The 17,974-nt window shown below is 36.1% G+C and overlaps 1 non-coding gene across 1 annotated transcript; it reads left to right on the top strand.

Moving 5' to 3' along the window:
* Positions 1–483: 483 nt before the first annotated feature.
* On the top strand, positions 484–609 carry LOC143235871 (U11 spliceosomal RNA). Its single transcript, XR_013019409.1, has one exon. It is a non-coding gene; the product is annotated as a U11 spliceosomal RNA (small nuclear RNA).
* The last annotated feature ends 17,365 nt before the right edge of the window (positions 610–17,974 follow it).

Here is a 17,974-nt window from a genome sequence, read left to right as displayed (position 1 = left end):
AATGTTGTTATAAGAGGATAGATTTAGATCACATAACTAGTTCTCTCTTTTAAACTATACATATCTGTATGTTTTTTTACTGAACTTCTGACGAAAGATATTCAAGTTGAGGCATTTGTTTTTGATGTATGAACCATCGACTACGCTTAGTCATCCGTGAAAATCGAAAAATAAATCGCTTCGGGTTACTTATAATCCGAGAGATGGCGCTACATTTAAGTTGTAGTGACCCAAATAATTTCCGCTTGGTTTTCATGTGCATATAACACATTTTACAGCATTTAGTAAATAATAAGGGTTCGTTTAAAATGAGACAAGAATATTAAAATAAGGATTAAGAAAAAAATATAGTTATTTTAAAAACATGAACAATGTCTCTCTTCTTTCATTAGGTGTATTGTTTTATAATCAAATACTGAAATTTCACCATTGATTTATATAGAATATTCTTATTAATATATTTGTGACAGAGAATAACAGGTTAAAAAGGGTATTTACCTACTATGGTACGTAGTTTCGATAGGAACTGCGTGGAATCATATCAAGAGATTCCGAATACAAAATTTTTCACTGCAGGGGTTGTTAGTTGTCGTTCACACTGACGCTCCACGAAATTAATGAAAATAGATAAAATATATGGAGGTTTTATGTTACTTGAAATGGGTTGGAGTAGAATAGGCGAGTATGATGTATTGGGTTTTGTTTACGTATGCAGGTTTTTATTTTTTATTGAAAACGAGTAATTTAAATATTGAAATCAAAATGTCGAGCAATCTACTTGTTTGATTTTTTAGAATTTCGTGCAAAGCTACACGGGAGCTATCTGCGCTAGCCCTAAATTAGCAGTGTAAGACTAGAGTAAAGGCAGCTAGTCGTCGTCATCATCCGCCAACTCTTGAGCTACCCTTTTTTTTTTTTAACGAACAGTGGATTTTTTGTACATTCTAATACCCTAGGGCTGAATGGGCGAATATGTTTTGTGGAATGAAGATTCAAACCCACGACTTTCAGATTGCGTGTCGAAGGCCATGCCAGGCTGGGCATTTTCTTCAATTGATTTCGAGATATGTGGCTTGAATTTTAGGAAGTTAATTCCAAACATTTGTTCATTATGTTGTTAATCATACGATATGGGTTAGAGGGTTCTCTCTCATAATCATGATATCACCTGTAGATGACGACTTCACTCCCGATTAAATTATGATGTGTTTTCGTATACATTGCTCTCTAAACATTTTGTTTTGTGAAATTTTCGTTTCTGAGGAAAACAGCCTTAGAAATATGGATATATATACAACGTATCTCAAGACGGATAGTGTGGGTATTAAAATAGAGCAGGAAACAACGTTTCGACCTTCTCAAGTCATCTTCAGGTCGGAACGATGCTCTAAACTTTATTTTAATAAAAGTTTTAGTATCCATACCAGCCGTCTTGAGATACATTTTTACTTCGAGTGGGTTTCTCGTCATCACGATATCCAGAAGTCTACCAGTGAACTATAGAATGGTCGAGAATATGCCGTAATGTATAGGTGTTGGTCACATGTTTCATGGTGCCATGTTTCGCCAGCTTATTTGCGTAACGCAAATCACTAGTGTACATAACGCTTAACCTCCTTCCTGTATGATATAATTATAGCCACAGTTGCACACGTAATATTAACATACACGTATCGGACATGAATGCCGGTGAGTGTAGTGGTTCCACGTAATCACGTGCGATTAGAATTACGTTGTGCTACATTCATTACATAAGAGGTATTTCAGACGTTCATTTGTTGGAAAATGCCCTTGTTAGAGTCAATTGGACGAGACGATTTCAGCCAGGGACTCACTTATCTTTCGGACAACGAATTTAGTTGTAGATAACATACTTTCACTACAGTCTCGATAGACTTTGCCAGCAATGAACTAAACAGCTGGAATTCTATGAAACTTATTTTAAACAAGCAGATGAGTTTCGTTACTTATTTATTAACTATGGTTTGATAGACTGAATGTAATCACAGGCTACATATATATATTAATACGGTTTTCGTTACGGAGAAACGTACTGGAGATTGTTTATCATAGTGAAGACAGTATATATGTGATGTTCCCTATCCCATCAGAGTAGTAAAACATTATATATTTTCCTTCGTCTCCAAAGTTATACAGAAATATTCCAGATAAAGGTGTTGTGTTGGTGCAACCATCTGTTTATTTACCGTACAGAAAAACAACCTACGTAAGATTGTTCACAGTTTCTTGTAACATACAACAACAGTGTCCTGTTGATGACATAGCCGTAAAACCAAAGTACAATTGTTCACAGTTTCTTGTAACATACAACAACAGTGTCCTGTTGATGACATAGCCGTAAAACCAAAGTACAATTGTTCACGGTTTCTTGTAACATACAACAACAGTGTTTTGTATGTCAGGCTTCATAAAGTTATTTCGCTACATAGTCATAAAAAACTTGTATTCAGCTGACATCTGTCAACGTTCTGTTGGATAAACATTCACTGAGTTTAAACCCACTAATTACATAACTACACAGGACCTGACTTTTTACTTACGTCTGACAGAATGTGTTAAATATTCTATTAGCGGTCGTTATTAGAAAGTCCATCAGCTGCTACTTTCTGTAACTGGTCGTTATTAGAAAGTCCATCAGCTACTATTGTGTATAAGTGGTCGTTATCAGAAAGTCCATCAGGTGCTATTGTGTATAATTGGTTGGTATTTAAAAGTCCATCAGCTGGTTTTGACTAATTCAGTTTCTAATTTCTTGTTTATTATAATTATTTAATTATTACTTTATTATTTTTATATGAATTTTATTCCTCCCAAAGCTACTCCATATTTATCTTGACTACTTCATATTTATCTGAACTAACTGTCTCTAATTCAGAAATGATAAACCAATCAACACCAACTTTAAGGTTACTCAACAAACAGCGGCATTAACTCTTCACCTGATACGGTGAAAATGTTGGTAACAGGATTCGAACCCGTGACTACAATTTCCGAGTGGAGAACCATGTTAAGTTCTTTTGTTTCTTGATATATACACATAGTTGTGACTCGAAGGTAACTCTAGGTAGATAACGATTTCTCGTCAGTTTATACTATCATTAAATAATTGTACTGAGTAATTTGATAAATATCGTCACGTGTGCAAGAATAAAAGGAAGTAAAATTATGACGTCATAAGAGTTCAAAACATCAGTGAATTTAACAAACATAGAATAGAACCGATAGTTAACGTGTCAGACTAGTTGTTTCATAGACTTTTAACAAACATAAACAGAGAGGAACCGATAGTTAACGTGTCAGACTAGTTGTTTTATAACTGTATATTTATTTCGGAATTTCTCTTGTTCCTTAATGTTTGTGACTTTCAAAACGTTTGAATAGCTCAATCAAATTTAACGGTTACCGTGACTCAAAATGTTCGTATAAGTTTCTGTGTTATAAGCTCTCAAACATATCCCTCAGTTACCGGGACAGATCCATACTTGGTTATCTGCTGTGTTAACCACCTTGATTGAATAATGAACACATCTTGTTCAGCTGAAATGTTATAGAAAACAAGGTAACCAAAACAATGAAATGTTATAGAAAACAAGCTAACTGAAACAACAAAATGTTATGGAAAACAAGGCAACCAAAACAATGAAATGTTATAGAAAACAAGCTGACTGAAACAACAAAATGTTATGGAAAACAAGGTAACCAAAACAACAAAATGTTATAGAAAACAAGCTAACTGAAACAATGAAATGTTATGGAAAACAAAGTTACCAAAACAGTTAAATGTTATAGAAAACGAGCTAACTGAAACAATGAAATGTTATAGAAAACAAGCTGACTGAAACAATAAAATGTTATGGAAAACAAGCTAACTGAAACAATGAAATGTTATGGAAAACAAGGTAACCAAAACAGTTAAATGTTATAGAAAACAAGGTAACCAAAACAGTTAAATGTTATAGAAAACAAGGTAACCAAAACAATGAAATGTTATGGAAAACAAGGTAACCAAAACAATGAAATGTTATTGAAAACAAGCTGACTGAAACAATAAAATGTTATGGAAAACAAGCTAACTGAAACAATGAAATGTTATGGAAAACAAGGTAACCAAAACAATGAAATGTTATAGAAAACAAGGTAATCAAAACAATGAAATGTTATGGAAACAAGGTAACCAAAACAATGAAATGTTATAGAAAACAAGCTAACTGAAACAATGAAATGTTATGGAAAACAAAGTTACCAAAACAGTTAAATGTTATAGAAAACGAGCTAACTGAAACAATGAAATGTTATAGAAAACAAGCTGACTGAAACAATAAAATGTTATGGAAAACAAGCTGACTGAAACAATGAAATGTTATGGAAAACAAGGTAACCAAAACAGTTAAATGTTATAGAAAACAAGGTAACCAAAACAGTTAAATGTTATAGAAAACAAGGTAACCAAAACAATGAAATGTTATGGAAAACAAGGTAACCAAAACAATGAAATGTTATTGAAAACAAGCTGACTGAAACAATGAAATGTTATGGAAAACAAGGTAACCAAAACAATGAAATGTTATAGAAAACAAGGTAATCAAAACAATGAAATGTTATGGAAACAATGTAACTGAAACAATGAAATGTTATGGAAAACAAGGTAACCAAAACAATGAAATGTTATAGAAAACAAGCTAACTGAAACAACAAAATGTTATGGAAAACAAGACAACCAAAACAGTTAAATGTTATATAAAACAAGGTAACCAAAACAATGAAATGTTATAGCAAACAAGGTAACCAAAACAACGAAATGTTATAGAAAACAAGCTAACTGAAAGAACAAAATGTTATAGAAAACAAGCTAACTGAAACAACAAAATGTTATGGAAAACAAGGTAACCAAAACAGATAAATGTTATAGAAAACAAGGTAACCAAAACAGTTAAATGTTATAGAAAACAAAGTTACCAAAACAGTTAAATGTTATAGAAAACAAGCTAACTGAAACAACAAAATGTTATGGAAAACAAGGTAACCAAAACAGTTAAATGTTATAGAAAACAAGGTAACCAAAACAGTTAAATGTTATAGAAAACAAGCTAACTGAAACAATGAAATGTTATAGAAAACAAGGTAACCAAAACAGTTAAATGTTATAGAAAACAAGGTAACCAAAACAATGAAATGTTATGGAAAACAAGGTAACCAAAACAATGAAATGTTATTGAAAACAAGCTGACTGAAACAATAAAATGTTATGGAAAACAAGCTAACTGAAACAATGAAATGTTATGGAAAACAAGTTAACCAAAACAATGAAATGTTATAGAAAACAAGGTAATCAAAACAATGAAATGTTATGGAAACAAGGTAACCAAAACAATGAAATGTTATAGAAAACAAGCTAACTAAAAGATGGAAATGTTATAGAAAACAAGCTAATTAAATAATGAACTTCGGTACTTTGATGAATCATATAACTGTTATATTCTTTAATTATTGGTGTCGTGCACTAAAGCTTTACAAAATGTTTACTAAAGACCTAATTTGTGAATCTAATCAATTTTTTGTAGTTAGAATGGTATAGAGAAACGGTGTTCTTTGTAGCTATGCCAGTGTATATTCTAGTATACTCTGATGAACGAACCTCACTGTGTGGGAAGAAATGTCGGCACTTTGTATTGTGACCCACATCTCCTCACTCATCCTACAGAAAGAGCAACGTGTTTCCTCCGTTATCAGTTCAAGCCTTTGCTAGTGTTCTGTAAGCACGAGTGACCTACCAAAATTGCTTCCTTGTGGCATATGCCATGACAGAAAGCTTCAGCTGAAGGGTTAATGAAATCAGTGCTGTCCGAAGCTGAACGATTCTCGCCGATCGACCAACACCTATTCTAGCTTGTTATTGTTCTATTTAACTTGTCTTTAACTTGTGTGTAAGTTCAGTTTCAAGCATTGCTTAAATTATACCATAAAATTTTCCACAAGTAAAATGCCGATTGTGTTTTGGACGAACCTTACGTTTCACTGAGTGACAATATATTGCCGGTTAATGGAAATTCCAGGTGAACTAGCCTGCTTTCATGCGTTTGATAATCGTATATCCTTCGGCAGGATCAAGTATTCATTTACACAATAACTCCACGAGATGGCGCTGTTTCTAAACGTGGGAATATGGTATCTACGTTTTGGTTTCTTATACTAGACGATTTGTGAACGTAACTGGGTTTGTTTACTAAATGTCATACATTACCAGATATGCTGTTTTGCACTAGTAAATTCATAGAATTATATATTATAATAGCAACAAACCATATTTTAACACCTGACAGAGTATCTATCACTAAGTGGTTGATAATGGTGTAAAAACTGTAAAAAAACAACGTATTTTAACACCTGAAAGTGGGCTTTGGACTGAAACTCGAATAAACAGACTATTTACTGGTTTCTATAAAATAGGGCGGGATGTTTCAGAATGGAATGTGAATACATTCTTATCACAATAATGTTGTAAACAGATGAGATGATACGTTGTTGATGTGTCGTCTACAACAGCCTATATAGAAGAATAATTCTTTAGAAATATGATTCGTATAGTATAGGACAAACTAAATATATAGTCATGGTCAATGTGGTCCACATGCGCCCAACATAAATATTAGATTATAGCTGCTTGTTTCGAAACAAGTGTGTTATATTGATCCAGGGTTTCTGGTTGGCAATTACATGAACTGACATACACTTGTAATAACAGTGTAAACATATACAGGGTATTCCAAAAAAATGTGTACTCTGAATGATTATAAACACAATGTTTATTTAGATATATCAAGGTTTTATAATCCAAGTTTAAGAAGATAAGTGAAGAATCTTTTGAGTTGTCGCAGGTGTTCGAACTAATGACTGTTCTGATCCAGGCACTGGTGAAAACGCGGACAGATGGAATTGCAAACTTCACGAATCATTTCATTTGTTATTTGGGTTCATTCTCTTTCAATTGCTGCTCTCAGCTCATTGATTGTTGCAGGTTTTGTGCTGTTAACCATATATTTGACGTGTCCCCTTAAAATAAAGTCCAGAGTGTGAAGTCTGGTGAACGTGGAGGAAATTCAGTGCTACCTCTTTGCCCAGTTCATCTGTTTGGCAAATCTTAGTCAAGATAGGTCCTCACATTACGATGGTAGTGAAGAGGTTCTCCATCTTGCTGGAAATAAAACTCCTAATCTCCAAATTGTTCTCGAATGCGTGGCAAGACAGAGCAAATTCAGATAAACGAGACCAGTGACTGTGTTTTCGAAAAAGAATGGTCCAACTTCGCCCAATGCTGATAATACACACCACACTGTAACCCCTGGTAAGATTACGTGGTGTTCAACCGTAACATGTAGGTTCTGAGGTGCCCAGTAGGTGCAACTGTGGTGATTAACTGAACCATTTAACTTAAATGTGGCCTCATCGCTCCAGACAATCTTGCTTGGAAACTGTGCATCCTCTGGATATTTTGTCGGGTACCACTCAACTGTCCGGTCAGGATCACCACTCAACTGTCCGGTCAGGATCATCTTCATTGAGGGCGTGGACTAATGCCAGAATAAAACATTTCCAATGAACGCGCTTCAACATGCGATGGACACTTGATTTTGGGATTCCTGTATCACGAGCTGTTTGCCGAACAGATTTTCTTGGAGATCGGTGGAGACTTTCCAACAGCTCTTCTTCTCGTGTGGGACTGGTGGACGACTGGGGTCTTCCGGAACGCCCTTTATGGATGTCTTGAACAGTTCCATGTGTTTCAAACGTATCTATGATGCAAGTACTGGTGAGTCGAGTTGGTTGATCTGTTTGAAACTCCCTTCTAAACAGTCTTTGCACTTCAGCTATGTTCTCGAACGTCCAGTAACACTTTATTATAAATTTCCTTTTCTCAAAGCTTAGTCTTGCTTCTGCCATTAATTCAAATCAGTTGCACCTGTAAAAAAGAAAGTCTGAGTGAGTTATAATTATTCAAAGTGTGTATACATGTTTTTGAGACACCCTGTATATAACCGATAAAATCCTTGGGGTCCTTGTAGGCCCTAGGTGTGCTAACAAGAGGTCAGTAAGTTACGTTTTAACACTTAGAGTATTACTAAGTGGTTAATAATGGTGTAAAACTGATGTGCTCATTACTTTGAATGAAATCTTGAAAGTAGTTTCAGTTAATGTAAAATAATGTAAAAAAAGTTAATGTTTATGTAAAATATGGTTCATTTTCTGCGATGGCTTTTTGTTTGTTTCTTTTCCTGTGAAATATAGGCTTAAGGCTTTGTGCGCAACAACCGACGAATATGCATTATTTCAAAATATTAATTTTAAGTCATACACTTGGAGGTTAATGATAAGTTTTCGTTATTTTGAAACTTGGAATATTAATATTAGTTTACTCTGGCCCGGCATGACCAGATGGTTAAGACGCTCCACTCGAAATTGGAATATTAATCTTAATTTACTCTGGCCCGGCATGACCAGATGGTTAAGACGCTCCACTCGAAATTGGAATATTAATATAGACCAATCTTAGTTTACTCTGGCCCGGCATGACCAGATGGTTAAGACGCTCCACTCCAAATTGGAATATTAATCTTAGTTTACTCTGGCCCGGCATGACCAGATGGTTAAGATGCTCCACTCGAAATTGGAATATTAATATAGATCAATCTTAGTTTACTCTGGCCCGGCATGACCAGATGGTTAAGACGCTCCACTCGAAATTGGAATATTAATATAGATCAATCTTAGTTTACTCTGGCCCGGCATGACCAGATGGTTAAGACGCTCCACTCGAAATTGGAATATTAATATAGATCAATCTTAGTTTACTCTGGCCAGGCATGACCAGATGGTTAAGACGCTCCACTCGAAATTGGAATATTAATATAGACCAATCTTAGTTTACTCTGGCCCGGCATGACCAGATGGTTAAGACGCTCCACTCGAAATTGGAATATTAATATAGACCAATCTTAGTTTACTCTGGCCCGGCATGACCAGATGGTTAAGACGCTCCACTCGAAATTGGAATATTAATCTTAGTTTACTCTGGCCCGGCATGACCAGATGGTTAAGACGCTCCACTCGAAATTGGAATATTAATATTAGTTTACTCTGGCCCGGCATGACCAGATGGTTAAGACGCTCCACTCGAAATTGGAATATTAATATTAGTTTACTCTGGCCCGGCATGACCAGATGGTTAAGACGCTCCACTCGAAATTGGAATATTAATATTAGTTTACTCTGGCCCGGCATGACCAGATGGTTAAGACGCTCCACTCGAAATTGGAATATTAATATTAGTTTACTCTGGCCCGGCATGACCAGATGGTTAAGACGCTCCACTCGAAATTGGAATATTAATATTAGTTTACTCTGGCCCGGCATGACCAGATGGTTAAGACGCTCCACTCGAAATTGGAATATTAATCTTAGTTTACTCTGGCCCGGCATGACCAGATGGTTAAGACGCTCCACTCGAAATTGGAATATTAATCTTAGTTTACTCTGGCCCGGCATGACCAGATGGTTAAGACGCTCCACTCAAAATTGGAATATCAATCTTAGTTTACTCTGGCCCGGCATGACCAGATGGTTAAGACGCTCCACTCGAAATTGGAATATTAATATAGATCAATCTTAGTTTACTCTGGCCCGGCATGACCAGATGGTTAAGACGCTCCACTCGAAATTGGAATATTAATCTTAGTTTACTCTGGCCCGGCATGACCAGATGGTTAAGACGCTCCACTCGAAATTGGAATATCAATCTTAGTTTACTCTGGCCCGGCATGACCAGATGGTTAAGACGCTCCACTCGAAATTGGAATATCAATCTTAGTTTACTCTAGCCCGGCATGACCAGATGGTTAAGACGCTCCACTCGAAATTGGAATATTAATATAGATCAATCTTAGTTTACTCTGGCCAGGCATGACCAGATGGTTAAGACGCTCCACTCGAAATTGGAATATTAATATAGATCAATCTTAGTTTACTCTGGCCCGGCATGACCAGATGGTTAAGACGCTCCACTCGAAATTGGAATATTAATATAGATCAATCTTAGTTTACTCTGGCCCGGCATGACCAGATGGTTAAGACGCTCCACTCGAAATTGGAATATTAATATAGATCAATCTTAGTTTACTCTGGCCCGGCATGACCAGATGGTTAAGACGCTCCACTCGAAATTGGAATATTAATATAGATCAATCTTAGTTTACTCTGGCCCGGCATGACCAGATGGTTAAGACGCTCCACTCGAAATTGGAATATTAATATAGATCAATCTTAGTTTACTCTGGCCCAGCATGACCAGATGGTTAAGACGCTCCACTCCAAATTGGAATATTAATATAGATCAATCTTAGTTTACTCTGGCCCGGCATGACCAGATGGTTAAGACGCTCCACTCGAAATTGGAATATTAATATAGATCAATCTTAGTTTACTCTGGCCTGGCATGACCAGATGGTTAAGACGCTCCACTCGAAATTGGAATATTAATATAGATCAATCTTAGTTTACTCTGGCCAGGCATGACCAGATGGTTAAGACGCTCCACTCGAAATTGGAATATTAATATAGACCAATCTTAGTTTACTCTGGCCCGGCATGAGCAGATGGTTAAGACGCTCCACTCGAAATTGGAATATTAATATAGATCAATCTTAGTTTACTCTGGCCAGGCATGACCAGATGGTTAAGACGCTCCACTCGAAATTGGAATATTAATATAGACCAATCTTAGTTTACTCTGGCTTGGCATGAGCAGATGGTTAAGACGCTCCACTCGAAATTGGAATATTAATATAGATCAATCTTAGTTTACTCTGGCCCGGCATGACCAGATGGTTAAGACGCTCGACTCGAAATCTGAGAGTCACGAGTTCGATTCCCCGTCATACGAAACGTGCTCACCTTTTCAGCCATGAGGGGCGTTATGAAGTTACGTTCAATCCCACTATTCGTTGGTAAAATAGTTGGCAGTAGGTGATGATAACTAGTTGTCTTTCCTCTAGTCTTACATTGCTAAATTTGGGACGGCTAGCGCAGATAGCCTTCGTATAGCTTTGCGCGAAATTCAAAAACAATCAAACAATTTCCCCAACGCATCATCTTTCAAACGAATGTAGAAAGAAAACAGATAATATCTGTCAAGATATTACGCAATTTTTATATCAAGAGCTTTTCAGATAATAAATCTTATTAATTTATTTGTTGGATATATCATGGCATTACTGCATGAATTCGTATACATCTGATTTCAGTAATAGAGTATACACTGACGACAATTAACAGGAGAAACCTACATACAGTGAACGTACTGGAAACACGTCAAATCACCGAGTACACAGTTGCTGTTATTAAATAACCGATTCGTGCCTAAACATGATCCCTAGCTTCACTCAGTACTAGTTTATCAATGTTTTCCATAATAGCTAAAACTGTGGAGAATGTGTAAACATTTTTCAACGCAAAAATAAAATAACTGTGTTTTTTAGATATAGGGGGCAGAAAAATACACGATAGTGTTTTCATTATTTATTAATATAATTATATTTAAAAAATAAATGGTAAAGGTAAAACACGAATTCGTCACACGTCCATAGCCATGGCGGGTGGTGACGGTGTTGGACAATGGCTTTAGACAGAGAGACCACACAACAAACATGGCGGGTGGTGACGGTGTTGGACACTGGCTTTAGACAGTAAGACCACACAACAGCCATGGCTGGTGGTTACCGGGTTGGACAATGGCTTTAGACAGAGAGACCACACAACAGCCATGGCGGGTGGTGACGGTGTTGGACAATGGCTTTAGACAGAGAGACCACACAACAGCCATGGCTGGTGGTTACCGGGTTGGGCAATGGCTTTAGACAGAGAGACCACACAACAGCCATGGCTGGTGGTTACCGGGTTGGGCAATGGCTTTAGACAGTGAGACCACACAACAGCCATGGCGGGTGGTGACGGTGTTGGACACTGGCTTTAGACAGAGAGACCACACAACAGCCATGGCTGGTGGTTACCGGGTTGGGCAATGGCTTTAGACAATGAGACCACACAACAGCCATGGCGGGTGGTGACGGTGTTGGACACTGGCTTTAGACAGAGAGACCACAAACAGCCATGGCTGGTGGTTACCGGGTTGGGCAATGGCTTTAGACAATGAGACCACACAACAGCCATGGCGGGTGGTGACGGTGTTGGACACTGGCTTTAGACAGAGAGACCACACAACAGCCATGGCGGGTGGTTACCGGGTTGGACAATGGCTTTAGACAGAGAGACCACACAACAGCCATGGCTGGTGGTTACCGGGTTGGGCAATGGCTTTAGACAGTGAGACCACACAACAGCCATGGCGGGTGGTGACGGTGTTGGACACTGGCTTTAGACAGAGAGACCACACAACAGCCATGGCTGGTGGTTACCGGGTTGGGCAATGGTTTTAGTCAGTGAGACCACACAACAGCCATGGCGGGTGGTGACGGTGTTGGACACTGGCTTTAGACAGTGAGACCACACAACAGCCATGGCGGGTGGTTACCGGGTTGGGCAATGGCTTTAGACAGAGAGACCACACAACAAACATGGCGGGTGGTGACGGTGTTGGACACTGGCTTTAGACAGTAAGACCACACAACAGCCATGGCTGGTGGTTACCGGGTTGGACAATGGCTTTAGACAGAGAGACCACACAACAGCCATGGCGGGTGGTGACGGTGTTGGACAATGGCTTTAGACAGAGAGACCACACAACAGCCATGGCTGGTGGTTACCGGATTGGGCAATGGCTTTAGACAGAGAGACCACACAACAGCCATGGCTGGTGGTTACCGGGTTGGGCAATGGCTTTAGACAGTGAGACCACACAACAGCCATGGCGGGTGGTGACGGTGTTGGACACTGGCTTTAGACAGAGAGACCACACAACAGCCATGGCTGGTGGTTACCGGGTTGGGCAATGGCTTTAGACAATGAGACCACACAACAGCCATGGCGGGTGGTGACGGTGTTGGACACTGGCTTTAGACAGAGACCACACAACAGCCATGGCTGGTGGTTACCGGGTTGGGCAATGGCTTTAGACAATGAGACCACACAACAGCCATGGCGGATGGTGACGGTGTTGGACACTGGCTTTAGACAGAGAGACCACACAACAGCCATGGCGGGTGGTTACCGGGTTGGGCAATGGCTTTAGACAGAGAGACCACACAACAGCCATGGCTGGTGGTTACCGGGTTGGGCAATGGCTTTAGACAGTGAGACCACACAACAGCCATGGCGGGTGGTGACGGTGTTGGACACTGGCTTTAGACAGAGAGACCACACAACAGCCATGGCTGGTGGTTACCGGGTTGGGCAATGGTTTTAGTCAGTGAGACCACACAACAGCCATGGCGGGTGGTGACGGTGTTGGACACTGGCTTTAGACAGTGAGACCACACAACAGCCATGGCGGGTGGTTACCGGGTTGGGCAATGGCTTTAGACAGAGAGACCACACAACAGCCATGGCGGATAGTGATCGCATTGGACACTGGCTTTAGACAGAGAGACCACACAGCAGCCATGGCGGGTGGCGATCGTGTTGGACACTGGCTTTAGACAGAGAGACTACACAACAACCATGGCGGGTGGCCACCGTGTTGGACACTGGTTTAAGACAGAAAGACAACATGGATGAACTTCCTTTGCGGAATTGTTCAACCAGCCTTGTGGGGGTCATCTCCCCAGTATTATACGGCTAATGGACAAATGTAGCCCAGTCGACAAATGCTATTCTATTTGTATGTTGTTCTTATTTCTAAAATCGTTATTATTTTTGTGAAACATAAGAACACGGTGAAATATGAAAAACTAATTCTCTAAGAGGTAGGACATATTAGATACGTGCAGCGTATAACGGACTTTTGCACACCATGTCTTGCAACTTTATTTGTTAATGAATTGTTACCAGAAGGTCAATGACTAAGAAGGTAGTTGAACCAATAACTTCTACTGATAGTTATAATAAACAATTACCATTGACGGTTTATTGAAAGAAAAATTTAAATGCTTAATCTGTCGACGTTTGACCTAGAGAATACAAATAGTGCTTGTAACTTTGGTGGGGTCTATGATAGTCGGGAGTTAGGATGCACAATTTGCAATACCTGGGACGTGAGTACAAATCCCCACTAACAAAAATTCTCTCCTACTCAGACGCGTAGGCGCTATTAGGTGATGGTCAATTCCACTATTCATTGGGAAAGAAGAATAGCTCAGAAGTTGGCGGTGGGTAATGTTGACTAGTTTACTTCTTTCTACTTTGTCACTGCTAAATTAGGGACGGCTAGTGAAGGTGGCCCTTGAGTAGCCCTTCAAAAATCAAAATCAAATTAACTTTGCATCCATCAGACAAGATGCTGTTAAACTGTGTTGTGAAGTTAAGAATACAATAGAATCGTATGCTGTGAAACTGTGTTGTGAAGTTATAAGAGTACAATAGAACCATATGTTGTTTGTCTAACTGAGTAAATACATCTTATTCATAAGTAATATACTGTTTGTCTTAGTGAGTAAATACATCTTATTCACAAGTAATATACTGTTTGTCTTAGTACTAAATACATCTTATTCATAAGTAATATACTGTTTGTCTTAGTACTAAATACATCTTATTCATAAGTAATATATTGTTTGTCTAAGTGAGTAAATACATCTTATTCATAAGTAATATGCAGTTTGTCTACGTGAGTAAATACATCTTATTCACAAGTAATATACTGTTTGTCTAAGTGAGTAAATACATCTTATTCATAAGTAATATACTGTTTGTCTAAGTGAGTAAATACATCTTATTCATAAGTAATATACTGTTTGTCTAAGTGAGTAAATACATCTTATTCATAAGTAATATACTGTTTGTCTAAGTGAGTAAATACATCTTATTCACAAGTAATATACTGTTTGTCTAAGTGAGTAAATACATCTTATTCATAAGTAATATACTGTTTGTCTTAGTACTAAATACATCTTATTCACAAGTAATATACTGTTTGTCTAAGTGAGTAAATACATCTTATTCATAAGTAATATGCAGTTTGTCTACGTGAGTAAATACATCTTATTCACAAGTAATATACTGTTTGTCTAAGTGAGTAAATACATCTTATTCATAAGTAATATGCAGTTTGTCTACGTGAGTAAATACATCTTATTCACAAGTAATATACTGTTTGTCTTAGTACTAAATACATCTTATTCATAAGTTATATACTGTTTGTCTTAGTACTAAATACATCTTATTCACAAGTAATATACTGTTTGTCTTAGTACTAAATACATCTTATTCATAAGTAATATACTGTTTGTCTTAGTACTAAATACATCTTATTCACAAGTAATATACTGTTTGTCTTAGTACTAAATACATCTTATTCACAAGTAATATACTGTTTGTCTTAGTACTAAATACATCTTATTCATAAGTAATATGCTGTTTGTCTACGTGAGTAAATACATCTTATTCATAAGTTATATACTGTTTGTCTTAGTACTAAATACATCTTATTCACAAGTAATATACTGTTTGTCTTAGTACTAAATACATCTTATTCACAAGTAATATACTGTTTGTCTTGGTGAGTAAATACATCTTATTCATAAGTAATATACTGTTTGTCTTAGTACTAAATACATCTTATTCATAAGTAATATGCAGTTTGTCTACGTGAGTAAATACATCTTATTCACAAGTAATATACTGTTTGTGTAAGCGAGTAAATACATCTTATTCATAAGTAATATACTGTTTGTCTTAGTGAGTAAATACATCTTATTCATAAGTAATATACTGTTTGTCTTAGTACCAAATACATCTTATTCACAAGTAATATACTGTTTGTCTTAGTACTAAATACATCTTATTCACAAGTAATATACTGTTTGTCTTAGTACTAAATACATCTTATTCACAAGTAATATACTGTTTGTCTTAGTACTAAATACATCTTATTCACAAGTAATATACTGTTTGTCTTAGTACTAAATACATCTTATTCATAAGTAATATGCAGTTTGTCTACGTGAGTAAATACATCTTATTCACAAGTAATATACTGTTTGTGTAAGCGAGTAAATACATCTTATTCATAAGTAATATACTGTTTGTCTTAGTGAGTAAATACATCTTATTCACAAGTAATATACTGTTTGTCTTAGTACTAAATACATCTTATTCACAAGTAATATAATGTTTGTCTTAGTGAGTAAATACATCTTATTCATAAGTAATATACTGTTTGTCTTAGTACTAAATACATCTTATTCACAAGTAATATACTGTTTGTCTTGGTACTAAATACATCTTATTCACAAGTAATATACTGTTTGTCTTAGTGAGTAAATACATCTTATTCATAAGTAATATACTGTTTGTCTTAGTACTAAATACATCTTATTCATAAGTAATATGCAGTTTGTCTACGTGAGTAAATACATCTTATTCTCAAGTAATATACTGTTTGTGTAAGCGAGTAAATACATCTTATTCATAAGTAATATACTGTTTGTCTTAGTGAGTAAATACATCTTATTCATAAGTAATATACTGTTTGTGTAAGCGAGTAAATACATCTTATTCATAAGTAATATACTGTTTGTTTTAGTACTAAATACATCTTATTCACAAGTAATATACTGTTTGTCTTAGTACTAAATACATCTTATTCACAAGTAATATACTGTTTGTCTTAAGTGAGTAAATACATCTTATTCACAAGTAATATACTGTTTGTCTAAGTGAGTAAATACATCTTATTCATAAGTAATATACTGTTTGTCTAAGTGAGTAAATACATCTTATTCATAAGTAATATACTGTTTGTCTAAGTGAGTAAATACATCTTATTCATAAGTAATATACTGTTTGTCTAAGTGAGTAAATACATCTTATTCATAAGTAATATACTGTTTGTCTTAGTACTAAATACATCTTATTCACAAGTAATATACTGTTTGTCTTAGTACTAAATACATCTTATTCACAAGTAATATACTGTTTGTCTTAGTACTAAATACATCTTATTCACAAGTAATATACTGTTTGTCTTAGTACTAAATACATCTTATTCACAAGTAATATACTGTTTGTCTTGGTACTAAATACATCTTATTCACAAGTAATATACTGTTTGTCTAAGTGAGTAAATACATCTTATTCACAAGTAATATACTGTTTGTCTTAGTACTAAATACATCTTATTCACAAGTAATATACTGTTTGTCTTAGTACTAAATACATCTTATTCACAAGTAATATACTGTTTGTCTTAGTACTAAATACATCTTATTCACAAGTAATATACTGTTTGTCTTAGTACTAAATACATCTTATTCACAAGTAATATACTGTTTGTCTTAGTACTAAATACATCTTATTCACAAGTAATATACTGTTTGTCTAAGTGAGTAAATACATCTTATTCATAAGTAATATACTGTTTGTCTAAGTGAGTAAATACATCTTATTCATAAGTAATATACTGTTTGTCTAAGTGAGTAAATACATCTTATTCATAAGTAATATACTGTTTGTCTAAGTGAGTAAATACATCTTATTCATAAGTAATATACTGTTTGTCTAAGTGAGTAAATACATCTTATTCATAAGTAATATACTGTTTGTCTTAGTACTAAATACATCTTATTCACAAGTAATATACTGTTTGTCTTAGTACTAAATACATCTTATTCACAAGTAATATACTGTTTGTCTTAGTACTAAATACATCTTATTCACAAGTAATATACTGTTTGTCTTAGTACTAAATACATCTTATTCACAAGTAATATACTGTTTGTCTTAGTACTAAATACATCTTATTCACAAGTAATATACTGTTTGTCTTAGTAGTAAATACATCTTATTCACA

Source organism: Tachypleus tridentatus, chromosome 12, assembly GCF_004210375.1.
Source record: "Tachypleus tridentatus isolate NWPU-2018 chromosome 12, ASM421037v1, whole genome shotgun sequence".
Classification (NCBI taxonomy): Eukaryota; Metazoa; Arthropoda; class Merostomata; order Xiphosura; family Limulidae; genus Tachypleus; species Tachypleus tridentatus.
Note: the sequence above shows the minus strand (reverse complement) of the source record. Positions and strands in the feature narration are given on the sequence as shown.